Source organism: Phyllobates terribilis, unplaced genomic scaffold, assembly GCF_046119375.1.
Source record: "Phyllobates terribilis strain yellow unplaced genomic scaffold, ASM4611937v1 Scaffold_9__5_contigs__length_417890890, whole genome shotgun sequence".
NCBI lineage: Eukaryota > Metazoa > Chordata > Amphibia > Anura > Dendrobatidae > Phyllobates > Phyllobates terribilis.
Genome location: NW_027362769.1, coordinates 381,889,181 through 381,912,728, shown reverse-complemented (window position 1 = coordinate 381,912,728; position 23,548 = coordinate 381,889,181). Strand labels below are relative to the sequence as shown.

Here is a 23,548-nt window from a genome sequence, read left to right as displayed (position 1 = left end):
GGACTTATAGACCAGCTATGTAATATTTTGCATGATACGATCACGCCCACACACAAGCGGTGCAGGGCGATCACCACCGCCTGAATCCTGATCTAAGTTGATCGCAGCATTGTGGGGGCAAGGGTAGGTAAGTGCCAATACTTACCTCCTCTGCTGGTGTCCCGCGCTGTCTGCGGCGGCTCCCAGATGTTGTCATGGTAACCCGATGTCATCATGACAACATGCAGGTCACCAGACAGCAGGAAGGTACTTTGATCATGCGCAGTGCGCCACCAAAGTGACTTCTCCCTGTGCAGCGCTGACAGACTGCATGGCATATGGATGCTGCTGCTCTCTATGCTATACAGCCGATCAGGCTGCAAAAAGTGAAAGTCCCATAGTGGGACAAAGTTTAAAAGTAAAAAAGTGCCAGAAAGTGGAAAAAAATTAGTAAAAATATAAAATAAAATGAAAAAAATAATTCCCAAAAAATGAAAATATATTCTACCCATAATATTTATTTATTATGAAAAAAAAAATAAACCAATAAAAGTACACATATTTGATATTGCAGCGTCCGGAACGACCTGATCTATAAAACTGTCCTACTAGTTCACCCCTTTAGTGGACATGGTAAAAAACACAAAAAAAAACAAAGCAAAAAACAATTCTTTATCATCATACCGCCAAACAAAAAATGGAATAACACGCGATCAAAAAGACGAATGTAAATAATAATGGTACCGCTGAAAACGTCATCTTGTGCTGCAAAAAACAAGCCACAATACAGCTCCATCAGCCGAAAAATAAAAAAGTTATAGCTCTCAGAATAAAGCGATACAAAAAAATATATTTTTTCTATAAAATAGTTTTTATTGTGTAAAAGCGCCAAAACATAAAAAAATATATAAATGTGGTATCCTGAATTGTTGGTTTTTGTTTATTCTGCCTCCCAAAAATCGGAATAGAAAGTGAACAGAAAATGTCACGTGCCCAAAAATGGTACCAATAAAAACGTCAACGTGTCCCGCAAAAAAACAAGCCGTTACATGACTGCCGAAATATGGAAAAATTATAGCTCTCAAAATATGGCGATGCAAAAACTAGTCTTTCCAAAAAAAAGTGTCTTTTAGTGTGTGACAGCTGTCAATCATAAAAAAACTATATGGATCCGGTATCGCTGTAATTGCACCGACCTGAAGAATAAAGTCATCTAATCACTTATGCCACGCAGGATTGTGCTAGGGTTAGGGTTGTGCTAGGGTTAGGGTTAGGGTTGTGCTAGGGTTAGGGTTGTGCTAGGGTTAGGGTTAGGGTTGTGCTAGGGTTAGGGTTGTACTAGGGCTAGGGTTAAGGTTGTGCTAGGGTTAGGGTTGTGTTAGGGTTGGGGTTGGGATTTTTTCAGAAGTAAAGAAAATAAAATGATGACGATATGGCGACTAGTGTTGAGCGCATGTGCTTGCTATTTGAGTTTGCATCGGGGGCTCAGATATGCACCGAGTATCGCGGGTGTTCGAGTGACATGCTTGAGTCTCCACCCCATATGCTTCGTGGCCAAAAAAAGTTGCATGGATTGACTGCCATTCACGAGCGATCCCTGCATGTTTTTTTTGGGTGTCTAATATACGTGAAACATGCGGGGTGAGGACTCGAGCATGTCACTCGAGCACCCACGATACTTGGTGCATACCTGAGTACCCGATGCTAACTCAGGTAGCGAGCATTTGTGCTCAAGACTAATGACAACTTATTCAATATGATGACCTAATGTTATCAAATTATGTGTCTTACCTCTGGGTTCAAAATGTTCATTATACCCCTTAATAAAATCCTTGAAGGGTCTAGTTTCTAAAATGGGGTTACTTGTGGGGGTTTTTCACTATTTCAGCGCATCAGGGGCTCTCCAAACGCGACATGGCGTCAGCTCTCAATTCCAACCAATTTTGCATTCAAAAAGTCGCACAGTTCTCCTTCCCTTCTGAATCCTGCCGTGCACCCAAACAATGTATTTTCCCCACTTATGGGATATCTGCATACTCAGAAGAAATTGTACCAAAGTTTTTGGGGTCCATTTTCTCCTCTTACCATTGTAAAGTAAAAAATTTGGTGCTAAACCATAATTTTTGTCAAAAAAGGTAGATTTTTTTATTTTCACTGCTCCATGTTATAAACTTCTGTGAAGCACCTGGGGGTTCAGGATGCTCATCACACATCTAGATAAGTTCCCTGAGGGGTCTAGTTTCCAAAATAGTGTCACTTGTGGGGGGGGGGGTTTCCACTGTTTAAGTACATCAGAGGCTCTCCAAACGCAACATGGCGTCTGCTAATTTTTCAAACAAATTTTACATTCAAAAAGTCAAATGGCGCTCCTTCCCTTCCGGATCTTCTCGTGCACCCAAACAGTAGTTTTCCCCACATATTGGGTATTGGCATGCTGAGGAGAAATTGCACAACAAATTTTGGGGTCCATTTTTTCCTGTTACCCTTGCAAAAATAAAAAAATTGGTGTCTAAAGTAACATTTTTGTGAAAAAAGTTAAATTTCATTTTTTTTCTGAATACTTATGACCATCTGATATTTCAGTTTTTCTTTTTTAATAAATTTACAGACATTTCTACATTTCTGTTTTTCTTCAGTCAAGATGGGGTGCAGAGTGTACTTTAATGAGAAAAAAAATTATCTTTTTAGAATTTACCAAATGGCTGCAATGAAACAAATAGCGAAAAATTTAAAGGGGTCTGAATACTTTCCGTACCCACTGTATCTATGTTTATATATAGAAGTTTGATTCACCAGAAAAAGATAGTACTACAAAGCCTCCAATTGCCCTGACAAGATGAGTATGTGTGATTGAATTATTGCAGCAGCGCTATAACCACTAGCAAGTAGCAGATGCCATCTGTGTGTCACTGCCTAGCCCTGCCTCGCAGATACATTGACTCTCTTGCCTCGCAGTTACAGTGACTCTCCTGCCTCGCAGATACAGTGACTCTCCTGCCTCGCAGTTACAGTGACTCTCCTGCTTCACACTAACAGTGACTCTCCAGCCTCGCAGTTACAGTGACTCCTGCCTCGCAGATACAGTGACTCTCCTGCTTCACACTAACTGACTTTCCTGCCTCTCAGGCTCAGTGACTCTTCCTGTCTCGCAGATACAGTAACTCTGCTGCCTCTTAGTCTCAGTGACTCTCCTGTCTCGCAGATACAGTGACTCTGCTGCCTCTTAGTCTCAGTGACTCTCCTGCCTCGCAGATACAGTGACTTTCCTGCCTCACAGATACATTGACTCTCCTGCCTCACAGATACAGTGACTCTCCTGCCTCTCAGGCTCATTACTCTCCTGCCTCACATATAAAGTGACTCTCCTGCCTCACAGATAGAGTGACTCTCCTGCCTCACAGATACATTGACTCTCCTGCCTCACAGATACAGTGACTCTCCTGCCTCACAGATACATTGACTATCCTGCCTCACAGATACACTGACTCTCCTGCCTTTCAGGCTCATTACTCTCCTGCCTCACATATAAAGTGACTCTCCTGCCTCACAGATACATTGACTCTCCTGCCTCACAGATACATTGACTCTCCTGCCTCACAGATACAGTGACTCTCCTGCCTCACAGATACATTGACTCTCCTGCCTCACAGATACAGTGACTCTCCTGCCTCACAGATACATTGACTATCCTGCCTCACAGATACACTGACTCTCCTGCCTCTCAGGCTCATTACTCTCCTGCCTCACATATAAAGTGACTCTCCTGCCTCACAGATACAGTGACTCTCCTGCCTCACAGATACATTGACTCTCCTGCCTCACAGATACAGTGACTCTCCTGCCTCACAGATACATTGACTCTCCTGCCTCACATATACAGTGACTCTCCTGCCTTGCAGGCTCATTGACTATCCTGCCTCACAGATACACTGACTCTCCTGCCTCTCAGGCTCATTACTCTCCTGCCTCACATATAAAGTGACTCTCCTGCCTCACAGATACAGTGACTCTCCTGCCTCACAGATACAGTGACTCTCCTGCCTCACATATAAAGTGACTCTCCTGCCTCACAGATACAGTGACTCTCCTGCCTCACAGATAGAGTGACTCTCCTGCCTCACAGATAGAGTGACTCTCCTGCCTCACAGATACAGTGACTCTCCTGCCTCACAGATACAGTGACTCTCCTGCCTCACAGATACAGTGACTCTCCTGCCTTTCAGGCTCATTACTCTCCTGCCTCACAGATACAGTGACTTTCCTGCCTCTCAGGCTCATTACTCTCCTGCCTCACAGATACAGTGACTCTCCTGCCTTTCAGGAAATGGTGGTGGGCATTTCCGCGAGGTTCAGCTATTTCTTAAAAATTTGATCTAGAGGTCCTAAATGGCACTCATTGTCACCTGTTGTTATGACGAAGGTTTTTAAAAACATACACCATGAAGGATTTATGGAAACAGCCAAGAGTGGATGAGCTATTCTGTATCTCTATCTGCATGGAGCCACTCCTACAATTTTCTATTATCCTATTGACTTTAAATTACTTTTGCTTACTTTTATGCCATAAAAAGCTACAAAGTCCTTGATGCTGTTTTTACCTGCAGACCGGTGTTCCCCTGCTCCATGTCTTGTGACTTCAAATTCCAAATGTTAGGTAAATTCCATCGGTAGTCACGAAAGGTGATGCTGTATCTGTATCTGGCTCTCTATTAAGAGACCTGTTAGACTCCACTCCTGACTCCCAGAAGATTTCCTTCTGAATTTTTTCCTTTCGTCCTTCAGCTTTCTCCTCTTCACTTTTCTTCTCCACAGTAGTAGCAGTTGTTTGAAAAGTGAAAGCGATGAAGTAAAATTAGCCAAAAACTGGTAAAAATAAAAGAAAACAAGAAAACAAACTATGAAAAACTAATTTAGAGTTTTCTTTCATTTTAAATTAAGATTTTCCTCTTATTAATTTAAGGTTTTAGTTACTTTTTCTTTCTTTAACAATATTATCAAAGACTTATCAACTTGGGAATATTCAGTTTGGAAAAATGAAGGCTTAGGGGCAATCTTGTCTTATTAAAGTGTACAAATATATGAGGGCACACTACAGAGATCTAACTAATGAGCTTTTTATACCTCGGCTTACGATGGTGACAAGGGGCATCCTCTACGTCGAGAGGAAAGAAGATTTAATCATTATTACAGACAGTGATTCTTTACTGTAAGAGCACTGAGACTATGGATTTTTTACTGTAAGAGCAGTGACACTATGGATTCTTTACTGTACGAGCAGTGACACTATGGATTCTTTACTGTATGAGCAGTGACACTATGGATTCTTTACTGTAAGAGCAGTGAGACTGGATTCTTTACTGTAAGGGCAGTGAGACTATTGCTTCTTTACTGTAAGAACAGTGACACTATGGATTCTTTACTGTATGAGCAGTGACACTATGGATTCTTTACTGTAAGGGCAGTGAGACTATTGCTTCTTTACTGTAAGAACAGTGAGACTATGGATTCTTTACTGTAAGAGCAGTGAGACTGTGGATTCTTTACTGTAAGAGCAGTGAGACTGTGGATTCTTTACTGTACGAGCACTGACACTATGGATTCTTTACTGTATGAGCAGTGACACTATGGATTCTTTACTGTAAGAGCACTGAGACTGGATTCTTTACTGTAAGGGCAGTGAGACTATTGCTTCTTTACTGTAAGAACAGTGAGACTATGGATTCTTTACTGTAAGAGCAGTGAGACTGTGGATTCTTTACTGTAAGAGCACTGAGACAGGATTCTTTACTGTAAGAACAGTGAGACTATGGATTCTTTACTGTAAGAGCAGTGAGACTATGGATTCTTTACTGTAAGAGCAGTGAGACTGTGGATTCTTTACTGTAAGAGCAGTGAGACTGTGGATTCTTTACTGTACGAGCACTGACACTATGGATTCTTTACTGTATGAGCAGTGTCACTATGGATTCTTTACTGTAAGAGCACTGAGACTGGATTCTTTACTGTAAGGGCAGTGAGACTATTGCTTCTTTACTGTAAGAACAGTGAGACTATGGATTCTTTACTGTAAGAGCAGTGAGACTGTGGATTCTTTACTGTAAGAGCACTGAGACAGGATTCTTTACTGTGAGAACAGTGAGACTATGGATTCTTTACTGTAAGAACAGTGAGACTATGGATTCTTTACTGTAAGAGCAGTGAGACTATAGATTCTTTACTATAAGAGCAGTGACACTAAGGATTCTTTACTGTAAGAGCAGTGAAACTATGGATTCTTTACTGTAAGAGCAGTGAAATTTTGGAAATCTCTGCCATATGATGTGATAATGGTTGATTCAAAAGTACAAGGCGGCCTGGATGCCTTTCCTGATAAATATAATATTACAGGTTATGGGTACTAGATTTTGTGATGGGATTTGTCTGATTGTCGTATGTGGAGTCAGGGAGAATTTTTTCCCCTAAAATGTGGCAATTAGCATCTGTCTCATGGGATTTTTGCCAACTTTTGGACCAACATGTTAGGTTGAACTTGAAGAACTTAAGTCTACTTCCAACCTAAAATATTGGCTTGGCTCTGTATGGAACCATTACTAATATTATGTTTATTTTTATGTTTTTACCTGCATAAGATAGATAATTAGATAGCTGATAGATAATTAGATATAGATAGGTAATTCGATTGATAGATAGCTAATAGATAATTAGATAAATATTTAAATAAGAAATAGATACATATTAGATACATAATAGATAGAAGGATAATTAGATAGATACTTGGGTAGATAATTAGATAGATAATAGAAGGATAATTAGATACATATATAGATAATTGGATAAGATATAGGCTGATATAAAGAACATATAAATAAAATACTACATGTCTCCCGTCGTTTTTGTAGGACACCAGGTTCCTGTATTGATTAGACAAGTTAATGTTTGTAACTCGTGAAACCTGAAACATTAAACACAACAATTCTTGTTAAAATCCTCCGCGGGATTGCCTCGTGTTACATGCTGTATGAATATTAATAAAAGAACATCATCTGGATTATTTTTTGCAGGGCTGGTAGAAAAATGAACAATTCATGACATGCTAATGATGGATGATTACCTGGAGGTGGCAGCATGCTGTTGCCACTTGGGTCCTATTACGGTTCTGGCACTTCGCTCTGCCGTCTATGTTAATTACCATCACGTCCCTCGCTACACACAACATAACGGGCTTAACTGGGCGGCCCATCACTGGCACTTCAGCTGTCATGCAAATAAGTTATTTTACAATACTCATTAATAAATTATTATAATTTTTAATATTAAACCCCGTGGAAAAAGAGACCAAAAATGGCAATAATTCTCCCAAATCAATAAAACAAATGTAATCATAGTCTCATTCCTTTCCTTTTCCTCTCTATTGTATTGTTTTTCTTACAATTCCACACATTGAATCATTACTCTTATATCTGGAGCCTATTTTAATGAATTCCCAGTTATGAGTTAGAAGAACTTGTCATCTCATTACCACCATTGACTGGTACCTAGGACACATCATTTCCCCTAGAGGTTTGCTTTTTGCTTAATACATATAAAAATGTGGACCTCATCAATGGGTCAAAGTTCTTCATCACTACTTTGGGGTTACAACCAACACTGATGCCCTCCAAACAATGGACACCCTAATTTTGAGACATTGACCAGAGCTTTACATTTGGATGGGTATAAATTTAGTTTTCTAGTTCTTTAGTCAAAAATCCTTGATGTTCTCCACATTCATGTTCCAGTTACCTTTTGCCCGTTATTACACTTTCAGGGCAGTTTCAAAAATAAAATTTGCACTGCACTCCAATGTCCAAAGGTGTTTTCATTGACTAGATTGGAAACATTTTGACTTCTCATCAACCATTCTTCAACGTCTAAAGGCTTTTTTCGTTGCCTAGCTTGGAAACATTTTGACTTCTCGTCAACCATTCTCCAACAATGGGACTTATGGGCATAATTTGGCCAAATATTTTTTTCAATAAATCTCTTCCTCGAATGAAAGTTTTTCAAAAACACCATGGATGATAAATATTTTTTTTACATGTGATGTTATCATTATCAAAAAAACATGGCCGCCTTTTCCTAGACATGCTTCAATACTTTCCTTGGAGTATACTTGGAGCCATTTTGTCGTCTTGTCAACCATTGTCCAACCAAAGGGTCTTTATTCGCAGTCTGGCCAAATATCTTTTCAATGATATCTTCCCCCGTCAAACTTTTCACAAATACCTTGGATGATACATATTTTTCTTTTATGTATGATCTTCTCGTCATTACCAGAGAAACATGGCCTCCTTCTTCCTTAGAAAATACTGAAGTTTTTATTAGATCCTAATAAGTACTTGGGCTTTTACTTTTCACGTTGTCGGCTAGAAACCACTCTAGATGCTTTCTTCATTTCCCTTTCAGAGAATCTAATTGAAGAAGAGAACGTTACCCTCGTAGTGATGCCGTGGATCAAAGCCCACCTTATAACGTCTTTTTATGGTCATCCATAAAACCCAAGGTTATAAATTCATTATGTATGCCAGTGTCCTGCTGAAGCTTCTTTGTTGATGTTGAATGTATGAGGTTCAACAGAAGTAGACTGGATTAGCCACAGTGGATTAAAAGATTTGCGACTATGGGTTTACTGAAGGATGTGACAATCGCCAAAGATGAGCCTATTAAAATTCTACAGGAGGGATGTTTTTGGCATTTTTTTCTTTTTTTCAGACAGTTTATTTTACTCTCACGATTGCGTCCATTTTACAAAAACAATTTTCAAAAAAATGAAACAAAACCTTTAGATGTTGAGAATCAACAAGAAAAAATTTCGACAAAACAGTTGACAAGAAAAGGAAAAGGTGAAAGTTTTTGTTTGGCTCAGAAATTTCAAAGAATTGAAGGATCTGAGCGGTAAGCTGTTGTACTTTGGGATAAGTCAATCCAAATTATTATTTTTTTTTTTCTATTCATCTTCCAGGAAAGAAGCTGCGACAAAAAAAAAAAAAGTTCAAAAAGGACAAAAAGAAAATTATTTAGTGTGTGAATCATTTTTTTTTTCTTTAACGGTCCGTTCAAAACGGTGACGCCATCCGAGGTCTTTCTTCTCGCACGACATTTTCTGGAAAAAAAAATGGGTCACGCAGCAGGATCTCCGGATAATATGGAGTACAACAGAAGGAGCTTGTACAGCGTCCTGCGGGTTCTGCTGTCTCAGTGTTTCTGCCATTCGATTTTCTCCCTAAAGAGTAAAACCGCGTGAAAAAAAAAAAAAAAAGGAAAAGAAAGAAACAAACAGCAGCCATTTCTTCCTCTCCCGCTTTGATCTGAATCAGATTTTCTTTTAAATATCATAGCGGCCTTTTGAAAATATCTTTCTTCTGATGTTCCGAATAATGAGATTTGAAGTACGCGATGAGTCCAATGGTCCCTTCATGTCTTTTTAAATACACATCGATTTTCTGTATTGTCACAGTACTCAAGAACCCAAAAGAAAAAAAAAAATAAGAGATGAAGGAAGAAAGAGAAGAGGGGGGGGGGCGCCGGGAAGAATGGAAGAAAATATCAAACTATATAAGAGCCCAGCTGGAAAGCTTTGCTAATGCTGTTTTGCAAAATTCGATCTGAAAGGCCTACAAAGAAAATTTTTGTCTGATCCGAGTGGAACGTCCTTTTGCGAAATCTACGCTGTCATTTATTATGATGCTTTTGTTTTGAAAGGGGTGATGGCGTGCCGAAGAAGAAAAGCCCGTGCGGGAACCAGAAACAAAAAAAATTCAAAATAAAAAAAAGGAACATACGTTTTATCAAAGCACAATAAACGGCGATACGCGAGGTCAGGATTTTTCTTTTTTTTCTCACCTGCTCCTGCTGCGTTGGTCTCCAGCTTCGATTTTCGCAGTCCGCCATGTTTGGGCGCAGCCATTGTCAGCTGTCCGGAGCGGATTCACTATATCCTACAGACCTATTTCCTCTATTTTTTTTTTTTTTTTTTTCTACTGAGTATTATGATGAGGCTGAAGATGAGAATCGCTACTTCTACATATTGCAGAATTGGTGCTACATCCAGATTGGCTGTGGAAAGAACCAGATGATGGTCCATAGAATCCGGCTGTAACTATGGCAACAAACACCCCCCTATTCCCAGGGGACCACAATTTATAATTGCCATGGAAACAGTTAAACAAAGCCCCTTTTTTCTGTGAATGAAACTATGACATTGTTTCTTTCTTCCCTCTTCTTTTGTTAAAGAAACATTTACCTAATTTATCACAAATAGTTATATAAAGCTATTAAAGGGTAGTTAGTCAATCCTCTTTTGTTACAAGAGTGTTCTGCTGGGACTGTGAGGAAAGATGGGAGCAGGCTTCCTACAGCGCCACCACAGGTGAAATTAAGTATTACACAAATTTCATTAAAATCAATGGGATATCCATATAATGTATGAGTTTTCCAGGTCTTCCGGAATGAAGATAAACTTAGTTGTCATGAAGCTGTATATTCCTGACAACTGACACCTGTATGGGTAAATGAAATGAAAAATAAACTATTATTGGGTGCAGTTTGACACATTTTTGCTTATTGCGTCACTCCTACACCCTGGCTACTGTGTCCCTCGCCAGTTGCCATACATTTCTGTTTGGATGCAATGTGATCAGCTTATTGGCTGCAGCAGTTACGTGACATTATTTTTGTACATTTCTACCAGTGGGGGAAATAGTAGCTAGTACGGACGAACACCGACAACAATGGAGGTGAATTTAATTTTTCTTTTTTTTTTTTATTTCCCCTCCTCGACCCATAAAAAATAAGTTTTAAAGTAGGAGAAACCCCTTTAAAGGAGTTGCCAACTGCAACATTTTTTTAAAGGCCAAAAAAAAAATTGTAAAAAATGATTAATCACTGATCCCCTGCCACTCACCTATTTCAACACTTCCCAGATTTCCCTCAACTTCCTGGTCCCTTGACGCACAGGAAATAGCTGACCAGCCAATCACTGCCCACAGTCGTGACCCGACTTTCCCAAGTACTGGCTGCAGTCAATCCCTGTGTCAGGACATTCTCATTACTTCAGGAAGTAGAGACCGTCTGTTGATCGGGCATAGTCAGAGTGGGAGCAGAGAGGATAGCTAAAGTTAGAATTGCTCCTTAATTTTTTATTCCATGTTAATCCTTTTAGCAAAAAAAAAAGGGCAAATGTGGACAAAGCCTTTAATGAAATTTAAAGGGCAGTTTCATACAGTCACAGGAGCATAAATTGAAATTGCCATTTGCTTTGATATTAAGGATCTGATCTAAGACTCTGGTGTCAGGTTTTCATGAAGTGCCGTGTATTAAGAATACAGAAGAATAAGTAATAAGTAAGTGGCACCTGCATATTATCACCCAGTCACTATTTTTCAATATTGTGTGTGAATATTTCAAACTTTAATTATTTTATTAGGAAATAAAGCAACTAATACAGTATCACGCAAGGTGTGGGAAAGACTAAGTGCAACATGAAGGAAAAAGTGGGAGGAAACCCAAACAGGGGGAGTGGAGACCCCTAGGCAGAGCTAATAACACCCTGGCTACCCTACTGTCCCTATATTGGTTCCACACCAAGCATGACCCTAATCCCTGTATATCTCTAGAGCTTGGCCCTAGATAGGGAGGGGGAGAGGTGAGCACTGGTCAGGCCCCACTACAAACTAAAGACAACAAGGTAGACAAACAAAGGGGATTAACTTAGCTTGAGCAGACACCAGAGGAGAAACGCCAACTAACCTCCAAGGGCACCAGAGACAAAGCCAGCTAGGGCTCCAAGCATGCACAAAGGTAAATAGAAGTATCACCAGCGGTACCCTGCAGCAAACTGAGAGTTTTTAACTCCCGTGCAAGGGTGTGTCAATTAACAGCAGGAGGGAAGTCACCCTTGGGTTTTAAAGGAAGAAGGATTAAGAAGGCGTCTGCAATGCCAAGCGCAGTGACCTTCTACAGCCATATCCAGAGTGACTGTCTATAACACCTGACACAACCGTGACGTACAGGCATCCTATTGAATATACAGCCCCCTTTCTGATTTCTTTAGTTAATATGTTGCATGCATGACTACTGAGTCCCAAATAAAATGGTAAAAAAGGGAATAAAGTTTATTAATATGGTATGTACTAAATAAGATTGAAAATCTGATCTTTGATTCTGCTTTGGTTCTATAATATTGGGAGGTATGTAGTAGTCATGTATCTGAGATGTCAGCATACCAAAGAAAATTACGACAAAACACACATTTGACATGAGGTTTTTGCTTTAATCGGGAGTGCCTTAAAAATCATCAAAATCTCTTGGGGAAAAGAATTAGGATCCCTGTGTTCCTCATCTTCCAATCCCCCTACTAGGCACATTTAGTGGGCACCTGAGAAAGGCTGTTCTTCCCAAGCACAGTGACCTACTGACTATAAAATGAAGGAGAATCTACTATATAATTGTCTTATCCCGTCTGTCTGTCTGTCTATCTGTCTGTCTGTCCAGGAAATCCCGCGTCGCTCATTGGTCCGGCAGCGGCCAATCAGCGCCGCGGGATTTCAGAAAAAAGATGGCGGCCGTTAGCAGCTCATCTGCGGGACGGAGCTCAGCGGCATTGCAGCCGGGAGATGAGCGCCGCGAGGCGCTCATCTCCCGGCCGGTACCAGCAGAAGGACCCCGACCGCCGGACCCATCTGCGGAACGGAGATGCAGCCGGGAGATGAGCGGCGCGAGGTGCTCATGTCCCGGCCGGTAGCAGCGGAAGGACCGCCGGCGTCGCTGACATCCATGTGGAAGGGAGGACCGGGGAACGGCGCTGCGGGTCGGGATACTTCTGCTGCGAGCGCCCGCTCATGTCCCGGGTTCTCGCAGCGGAAGTAGCCGCACAGGCAGCGCCGCTCCCCGGTCCTCACCAAGACGATTCAATGATTGGTCGCGGTCTTTGGAACCGACCAATCACTGATCTTAGCGCAAAAGTTAAATACCGCTGTGCTGATTGGTCGCGGACGCTGCCCGCGACCAATCACCGATTTGGGCGCCAAATTTAAATATCGGCCGCGACCAATCAGCACAGTAGTGGTTAACTTTAGCCGCAAGATCAGTGATTGGTCGCGGGCCAAGACCGCGACCAATCACCGATTTGTGCGGCACATTTAAATAGCGGCCGCGACCAATTGGATGTCAGCGCCGCTCCCCGGTCCTCCCTTCACACCCTTGCCGCATGGATGTCAGCGGCGCTGCCTGTGCGGATACTTCCGCTGCGAGAACCCGGGACATGAGCGGGCGCTCGCAGCAGAAGTATCCCAACCCGCAGCGCCGCTCCCCGGTCCTCCCTTCACACCCTAGCCGCTGATGTCCCCACAGTATCCGCATGGTGTTACAAAGATCCGGACATTTGTGTTAAAAATCACCGATTTGGGCGCCAAATTTAAATATCGGCCGCTACCAATCACCGATCTTGGCTCCACATTTAAACACCGCTGTACTGATTGGTCGCGGCCGCTATTTAAATGTGGCGCCCAAATCGGTGATTGGTCGCGGGCAGCGGCCGCGACCAATCAGCAGAGCGGTGTTTAACTTTAGCGCCAAGATCACTGATTGGTCGCGTGCGGAGAGCGCGACCAATCAGCGAATCGTATTGGTGAGGAGCGGGGAGCGGAATCGTATTAGTGAGGACCGGGGAGCGCCGCTGCCTGTGCGGCTACTTCCACTGCGAGAAGCCTGGAGATGAGCGACTGATCGCAGCAGAAGTATTCTGACCTGCAGCGCCGCTCCCCGGTCCTCCCTTCACACCCTAGCCGCTGATGTCCCCACAGTATCCGCATGGTGTTACAAAGATCCGGACATTTGTGTTAAAAATCGCTGATTGGTCGCTGGCGCTGCCCGCGACCAATCACCGATTTGGGAGCCAAATTTAAATATCGGCCGCGACCAATCAGCACAGCGGTGTTTAAATCTGGAGCCAAGATCGGTGATTGGTCGCGTCCGATATTTAAATTTGGCGCCCAAATTGGTGATTGGTCGCGGGCAACGCCAGCGACCAATCAGCGATTTTTAACACAAATGTCCGGACCTTTGTAACACTATGCGGATACTGTGGGGACATCAGCGGCTAGGGTGTGAAGGGAGGACCGGGGAGCGGCGCTGCCTGTGCGGATACTTCCGCTGCGAGAACCAGGGACATGAGCGGGCGCTCGCAGCAGAAGTATCCCGACCCGCAGCGCCGCTCCCCGGTCCTCCCTTCACACCCTAGCCGCTGATGTCCCCACAGTATCCGCATAGTGTTACAAAGGTCCGGACATTTGTGTTAAAAATCGCTGATTGGTCGCGGGCACTGCCCGCGACCAATCACCAATTTGGGCGCCAAATTTAAATATCAAACGCGACCAATGACCGATCTTGGCTCCAGATTTAAACACCGCTGTGCTGATTGGTCGCGGCCGATATTTAAATGTGGCGCCAAAATCGGTGATTGGTCACGCCCAGCGTCGGCGACCAATCAGCACAGTGGTGATTAAATGTGGAGCCAAGATCGGTGATTGGTCGCGGCCGATATTTAAATTTGGTGCCCAAATCGGTGATTGGTCGCGGGCAGCGCCAGCGACCAATCAGCGATTTTTAACACAAATGGCCGGACCTTTGTAACACCATGCGGATACTGTGGAGACATCAGCGGCTAGGGTGTGAAGGGAAGACCGGGGAGCGGCGCTGCGGGTCGGGATACTTCTGCTGCGAGCAGTCGCTCATGTCCCGGGTTCTCGCAGCGGAAGTAGCCGCACAGGCAGCGGCGCTCCCCGGTCCTCACTAATACGATTCCACTCCCCGCTCCTCACCAATACGATTCGCTGATTGGTCGCGATCTCCGCACGCGACCAATCAGTGATCTTGGCGCTAAAGTTAAACACCGCTCTGCTGATTGGTCGCGGCCGCTGCCCGCGACCAATCACCGATTTGGGCCCCACATTTAAATAGCGGCCGCGACCAATCACCGATCTTGCCGCCACATTTAAACACTGCTGTGCTAATTGGTCGCGGACGCCAGCCGCGACCAATCAGCGAGCTTGGCGCCAAATTTAAACAACGCTCTGCTGATTGGTTGCGGACGCCAGACGCGTCCAATCAGCGAGATTGGCGCCAAATTTAAACAACGCTCTGCTGATTGATCGCGGTCGCTGGCCTAGATCAATCAGCAGTATTGGCGCAAAATTTAAACAACGCTCTGCTGATTGGTCGCGGCCGTCAGCCGCGACTAATCAGCGATTTGGCGCCAAATTTAAACACCGCTCTGCTGATTGGTCGCAGCCGGCGACCAATCAGCGATTTTGGCGCCAAATTTAAACCTCGCTCTGCATCTCTCTGCTGATTGGTCGCGGTCGCCGGCCGTGACCAATCAGCAGTATTGTCGCCAAATTTAAACACCTCTTCGCTGATTGGTCGCGGTCGCGACTAATCAGCGATTTTTGTGCCAAATTTAAACACGCTCTCCATTCCTCACTAACACGGTTCGCTGATTGGTCGCGGCCGCCGCCCGCGACCAATCAGCAGTATTGGCGCCAAATTTAAACACCGCTCTGCTGATTGGTCGCGACTAATCAGCGATTTTGGTGCCAAATTTAAACACGCTCTCCAGTCCTCACTAACACGGTTCGCAGATTGGTCGCGGCCGCCGCCCGCGACCAATCACCGATATTGCCGCCAAATTTAAACACCGCTTTGCTGATTGGTCGCGGTTGCCTAACGCGACCAATCAGCGATTTGGGCGCCAAATTTAAACGCCGCTCTGCTAATTGCGCCCCGTCGGCCGCATACATATTCTAGAATACCCGATGCTTTCGAATCGGGCCACCATCTAGTAATATGATCAAAGGGAATCTGTCAATAGGTTCAACCCTCCTAAGCCGTCTATATGGGCATGCTGGTCACGGGAAGCTGAATAAAATGATACCTTGATGTCTGCGATCCGACGTCTTATTCCCGATAAATCCACATTTTTCTTAATATGTAAATGAGTTGTTAAGATCTATGGGTGGGACATAGATCTCCCTGAGAATCTGACTCCAGAACTTATTTACATGAAAGATGGGGATTTACCAGTGTGAGACATGTAGATAAAGAGATCAGACTGTCAGTCATTACATGTCTCGCACTGCTAACTCACCCTCATTTACAATTAGCTCTGAAGGCAGATTCTCAGGAAGATCTATGTCCCACCCATAGATCATAACAGCTCATTTACATATTAAGAAAAACCTGGATTTCTCTGGAATAAGACATCGGATCGCAGATATCAAGATATCATTTTATTCAGCTTCCTATGACCTACATACCTATATAGACGGCTCAGATGGGTTGATCCTACTGACAGAATCACTTTAATACTGTGCCATATATTTTGTGACTTCATGGATAAGAACTCCACAAAGTCACTTATGTGATATGAAGGGCACCACGTTGGGAACCAGATTTGCCCATTTTTTCCCCTTTTCTTATATAAGTGAAATTTCATATCTCTCTTGCAGTGACTTTTACATTGCGAGTGATTGGCTGCCCTTAGGCAAATATTGTCAATTTTTATTCCTTAGTCTGCAACGTTTTTAAAAATACTTTTTAGAGTTTTATTAATTCAATAATGCAACAACATTTTTGCAACATTCCCATGGTTTTATACTACCGACCGTAGACACTTAGGTGCCTCTGTATAGCGCTGTGTTAAGGAAATATTCCCCGCTAGAGCCGTCAAAGTACAGCCATTATATGCCGTTCGATAGTACATGCCACATTCTTGTTTTTTTACCTTTGATTCAAGATACTATAAAATGATATGCTTCCATACGCGTTCACAGCAGGACAGTATGTGTCCTTAAACTACTATAGTGTAATTAATGAGTCAACTCAAAAAGGGCTTTCATGGCAAAACATGACACTCGCCAGATTCCAAGGACATTCTTTCACTCTTGCTGTAAAGGCCCTTTTTTGCATCTAGATAAAACCTGTCAAATTGAGAGCAGAAACAACAAGTATCATTCACTCTCTCAGGTAGCGTTCACACAGGCAATGCTGTTTGGTCCAAACAGGTACAGTTTTATTGCTTTCATAAAACTCCAAGGGATCCAAAACAAAAAACAGCCTGTTCTGGGCACAAAGGTATCACAATAAATAAACAATTCATTCAACAGGGAACATATATATTTCAGTGCGGGCTCACCCGAACAGATTACAGTCCTTTCTCCCGGAGCAAACTTCATACACAGAAAAGGCATGATCCCACCAGTCTCGGTATCACCTTCAGCCTGAGTTCCAGCAACTTCCAGCACCAAACAGAAGTGTTCAACTCTGGGCATAGTTCAGACTGAACAGGCTGCAGCTTCCACATGGTTCTCTGAAGCTCCAACACACAGACTGCTCAGCTGACCCATGCAGTCTCTGTTCTGTTCAGAGATAAACCCTGGCTCGTCTTTCTCAGCTTCAGCTCACATTCTGGCTGGTCAATCACCAGCAGCACACTTGACTCTGCTCCATCCAGCAGGCTGACTCACCTAGTGAACACAGGCCCTGGTTCTAAGTTAAAGCTAGCCAGGTGTATCTAATCAAGACCAGCAATTCTAACATTTAGCTCAGTCCTTCCTGGCTTTACTACACTAGGTACAAGACCCAGTAGTAGTAAGCAGAGACATGAGGCAGTGGAGTAATTAAACAATACAAGGTTAAGTCCAGAAAGATATCCAAGGAGTAATCAGCAGAAGAGTCATGGTACAGATGCCAGGTCACAACGTAGGGTCAATCCAAGAATGAGTGCACCATGAGTAGTACAAATACATTGCAACTACTGGCAAGTGAGGGGTGAAAGCTGGGAATTTAATATGGCATCGTGCGCCCCTATTGGCCACCAAAACTGCCCTTCCATTGGTCCACTGACCAAATGACCGGTCAGAAAAATCATTCACTAATATGAAAGTACAGGAGGCTCTCACGCCGTCTATCCAGAGGAATGACATTCCTCCACCATCGGAGTTACTGGTGCCGCCCCCGGGCATGACGTCACTACCACCTCCTCCTTTATGTCACCACCGGCTATGGAACGGGAGCGGGGAAAGCCAGTGCGGGAGGGGTGACAGGCACAAGTGCTTCTTACAAAATTAGAATATCATCAAAAAGTTAATTTATTTCAGTTCTTCAATACAAAAAGTGAACCTCCTATATTATATAGAGTCATTACAGAGGGATCTATTATATAGAGTCATTACAAACAGAGTGATCTATTTCAAGTGTTTATTTCTGTTAATGTTGATGATTATGGCTTACAGCCAATGAAAAAAAAAATCATTATCTCAGTAAATTAGAATACTTTATAACAACAGCTTAATAAATTATTTTAAAATCCAAAATCTTGGCCTACAGAAATGTCTGTTCAGAAAATGCCCTCAATACTTGGTCGGGGCTCTTTTTGCATCAATTACTGCATCAATGCGGCAATGTGTTATGGAAGCCCAGGTTGCTTTGTTAGCAGCCTTCAGCTCGTCTGCATTGCTGGGTCTGGTGTCTCTCATCTTCCTCTTGACAATACCCCATAGATTCTCTATAATAGATTCTCTATGGGGTTAAGGTCAGGCGAGTTTGCTGCCAATCAAGCACAGTGATACTGTTGTGTGTAAACCAGGTATTGGTACTTTTGGCCGTGTGGACAGGGGCCAAGTCCTGCTGGAGAATGACATTTCCATCTCCAAAAAGCTTGTCGGCAGAGGGCAGCATGAAGTGCTGGAAAATGTCCTGGTAGACGGCTGCGCTGACTTTAGTCTTGATAAAACACAGTGGACCTACACCAGCAGATGACATGGCTCCCCAAACCATCACTGATTGTGGAAACTTCACACTAGACCTCCAGCAGCTTGGATTGTGGCCTCTCCACTTTTCCTCCAGACTCTGGGACCTTCATTTCCAAATGAAATGCAAAATTTACTTTCATCTGAAAACAACACCTTGGACCCCTGAGAACAGTCCAGGTCTTTTTCTCCTTGGCCCAGGTAAGACGCTTCTGGCGTTCTCTATTGGTCATGAGTGGCTTGACACAAGGAATGCGACACTTGTAGCCAATGTCCTGGATACGTCTGTGTGGTGGCTCTTGAAGCAATGCCTCCAGCAGCAGTCCACTCCTTGTGAATCTCCCCCAAATTTTTGAATGACCTTTTCTTAACAAACCTTTCAAGGCTGCGGTTATCCCAGTTGCTTGTGCACCTTTTTCTATCACACTTTTTCCTTCCACTCAACTTTCCATTAATATGCTTGGATACAGCACTCTGTGAACAGCCAGCTTCTTTAGCAGTGACCTCTTGTGGCTTACCCTCCTTGTGTGTCAATAACTGCCTTCTGGACATCTATCAAGTCAGCAGTCTTCCCCATGATTGTGGAGCCTACTGAAACAGACTAATGGACCTTTTTAAACACTTAGAAAGCCTTTGCAGGTGTTTTTTGTTAATTATTCTAATTTACTGAGATAGAGACATTTGTGTTTTCATTGGCCGTAAGCCATAATCATCAACATTAACAGAAATAAACACTTGAAATAGATCACTCTGTAACGACTCTATATAATATATGAGTTTCCCTTTTTGTATTGAACAACCAAAATAAATTAACTTTTTGATGAGATTCTAATTTTGTGAGAAGCACCTGTAAGTATTGTTGTTGTTTTTAGCTTCTGGCTCTTTACCGCTTGACTGTATATATATATATATATATATATATATATATATATATATATATATATATATACACACAGTGGGTAAGGGAATTATTCAGTCCCCTTTAAATTTTTCACTCTTTGTTTCATTGCAGCCATTTGGTAAATTCTAAAAAGTTCATTTTTTTCTCATTAAAGTACACTCTGCACCCCATCTTGACTGAAAAAACAGAAATGTAGAAATTTTTGCAAATTTATTAAAAAAGAAAAACTGAAATGTCACATGGTCATAAGTATTCAGACCCTTTGCTCAAACACTCATATTTAAGTCACATGCTGTCCATTTTCTTGTCATCCTCCTTGAGATGGTTCTACTCCTTCATTGGCGTCCAGCTGTGTTTAATTAAACTGATAGGACTTGATTTGGAAAGGCACACACCTGTCTATATAAGACCTCACAGCTCACAGTGCATGTCAGACCAAATGAGACTCATGAGCTCAAAGGAACTGCCCAAGGAGCTCAGAGACAGAATTGTGGCAAGGCACAGATCTGGCCAAGGTTACAAAAGAATTTCTGCATTACTCAAGGTTCCTAAGAGCACAGTGGCCTCCATAATCCTTAAATGGAAGAAGTTTGGGACCACCAGAAGTCTTCCTAGACCTGGCTGTCCAGCCAAACTGAGCAATCGTTGGAGAAGAGCCTTGGTGAGAAAGGTAAAGAAGAACCCCAAGATCACTGTGGCTGAGCTCCAGAGATGCAGTAGGGAGATGGGAGAAAGTTCCATAAAGTCAACTATCACTGCAGCCCTCTGATCTGCAACAAAAACTAAGGAAAGAAAGGGGTAAGCTGTCCCTACAGTAAGACTAAGCTGAATCCCTACAATGTAGCGGGCTGCCTGTTCCTAATGAACAGACCCGCCTTCGTCCTCGGCTAGTCTGAACGAAGACCTATAGAATTAAGGGAGGGGTCCCTAAAAGAACTAAGGACTGGGACAAAAATGGGACACCTCCTAAACAGAAATTGTTGTAGAACACAAAAGACAAACTGACAAAAAGTACTATAGGTCCCAGAGGACCAAGCAAACTGACAGAGATAGGCACCGAAGCACCAGGCTAGCAAAACAGTCAAACAACACTGAAGTCCAGCAAAGCCAGAAGGGCGGAGCTGGAATATATAGGCAGATGGTCACGTGACCACAAAACACAAGATAGAAAAAACTAACAGGAGGGTTCTAACACCCTCCACCAGTTGTGCCTTTATGGCAGAGTGGCCCGAAGGAAGCCTCTCCTCAGTGCAAGACTTATGAAAACCGCGTAGAGTTTGCTCAAAAACACATGAAGGACTCCCAGACTATGAGAAAAAAGATTCTCTGGTCTGATGAGACGAAGATAGAACTTTTTGGTGATAATTGTAAGTGGTATGTGTGGGGAAAACCAGGCACTGCTCATCAACTGCCCAATACAATCCCAACAGTGAAACATGGTGGTGGCAGCATCATGCTATGGGGGTGTTTTTCAGCTGGAGGGACAGGACGACTGATTGTAATTGAAGGAAATATGAATGCAGCTAAGTATAGAGATATCCTGGATGAAAACCTCTTCCAGAGTGCTCTGGACCTCAGTCTTGGCCAAAGGTTCACCTTCCAACAAGACAATGACCCTAAACACACAGCTAAAATAACAAAGGAGTGTCTTCAGAACAACTCTGTGCCCATTCTTGACGGGCCCAGCCAGCGCCCTGACCTAAACCCAATTGAGCATCTCTGGAGAGACCTGAAAGTGGCTGTCCACCAACGTTCACCATCCAACCTGACGGAACTGGAGAGGATCTGCAAGGAAGAATGGCAGAGGATCCCCAAATCCAGGTGTGAAAAACTTGTTGCATCATTCCTAAGAAGACTCATGGCTGTACTAGCTCAAAAGGGGGCTTCTACTCAATACTGAGCAAAGGGTCTGAATACTTATGACCATGTGATATTTCAGTTTTTCTTTTTTAATAAATTTGCAAAAATTTCTACATTTCAGTTTTTTTTCAGACAAGATGGGGTGCAGAGTGTACTTTAATGAGAAAAAAAGAACTTTTTAGAATTTACGAAATGGCTGCAATGAAACAAAGAGTGAAAAAATTAAAGGGGTCTGAATACTTTCCGTACCCACTGTATATATATCTACAGTACAGACAAAAAGTTTGGACACACCTTCTCATTTAAAGATTTTTCTGTATTTTCATGACTTTGGAAATTGCACATTCACACTGAAGGCATCAAAACTATGAATTAACATGTGGAATTATATACTTAACAAAAAAGTGTGAAACAACTGAAAATATGTCTTATATTCTAGGTTCTTCAAAGTAGCCACCTTTTGCTTTGATGACTGCTTTGCACACTCTTGGCATTCTCTTGATGTAATGATGGCCACTCGTTTTTCTTTACTTAGCTGCTTTTTTCTTGCCATAATACAAATTCTAACAGTCTATTCAGTAGGACTATCAGCTGTGTATCCACCTGACTTCGGCACAACACAACTGATGGTCCCTACCCCATTTATAATGCAAGAAATCCCACTTATTAAACCTGACAGAGCACACCTGTGAAGTGAAAACCATTTCCGGTGACTACCTCTTGAAGCTCATCAAGAGAATGCCAAGAGTGTGCAAAGGAGTCATCAAAGCAAAAGGTGGCTACTTTGAAGAACCTATAATAAAAACATATTTTCAGTTGTTTCACACTTTTTTGTTAAGTATATAATTCCACATGTGTTAATTCATAATTTTGATGCCTTCAGTGTGAAAGTACAATTTTCATAGTCATGAAAATACAGAAAAATCTTTAAATGAGAAGGTGTGTCCAAACTTTTGGTCTGTACTGTATATACAGGGTGGGCCATTTATATGGATACACCTAAATAAAATGGGAATGTTTGGTGATATCAACTTCCTGTTTGTGGCACATTAGTATATCGGAGGGGGAAAACTTTTCCAGATAGGTGGTGACCATGGTGGCCATTTTGAAGTCGGCCATTTTCGATCCAACTTTATTTTTTTAATGGGAAAAGGGTCATGTGACTGTTAGAACCCTCCTGTTTGTTTTCTCCATCTTGTGTTTTGCGGTCACGTGACCATCTGCCCTTATATTCCAGCTCCGCCCTTATGGCTGTGCAGGACTTCAGTGTTTGACTGTTTCTCTAGCCTGGTCAGTTCGCTTGGTCCTCTGGGACCTCTAGTACATTTTTGTGAGTTTGTCTTTTTGTGTTCTGCAACATCTTCTCTGTTTAGGAGGTGTCCCATTTTTTGTCCCAGTCCTTAGTTCTTTTAGGGACCCCTCCCTTAATTCTATAGGTCTTCGTTCAGACTAGCCGAGGACTAAGGCGGGTCTGTTCACTAGGAACAGGCAGCCCGCTACATCATAGGGATTCAGCTTAGTCTTATTGTAGGGACAGCTTTCCCCTATCTTTCCTTAGAACATGTTGCAGATCATAACAGTAAGTCCAGCCCAAAAAACTAAAAGGAAAGAATTTCGGGGATCAGTATGGTTTCCGTCCAGGATTTGGCTCAACGCCTGCAGGGATTGTCTCTGGAGGTGGCCGAGCTTCAGCAACACGTGAGTAGCTGTTCTGGAGCTCATCTTGTCGAACCCAAGGTAGGACTGCCTGATATTTTTTATGGTAAACAGCAAGATTTTTTTTTCCTTTAAAAATGCTTGTTTGTTATATTTTTGTTTGAGACCAAGGTCCTCTGGGAATGAATCACAGCGCATTGGTTTTATTATGTTACTTTTGTGCAATTAACCACAGGGGTGGGCCTTTTCTCTCCAACCTAATGACCGTGTTTAAGGTCTGTTGAAGAATTTTTTTCTGCTATGGGGC

The 23,548-nt window shown here is 42.8% G+C and overlaps 1 protein-coding gene across 1 annotated transcript in view; it reads right to left on the bottom strand.

Moving 5' to 3' along the window:
* Positions 1-10,085, bottom strand: part of AXIN1 (axin 1) — a 126,717-nt gene extending 116,632 nt beyond the window's left edge. The window contains exons 1-2 of the mRNA XM_073648520.1: positions 9,862-10,085; positions 4,578-4,842 (exon numbers count right to left, since the gene is read on the bottom strand). The gene's annotated coding sequence lies outside the window, so the exon portion shown is untranslated. The remainder of the gene's footprint in view (positions 1-4,577; positions 4,843-9,861) is intronic.
* Between the last annotated feature and the right edge of the window lie 13,463 nt (positions 10,086-23,548).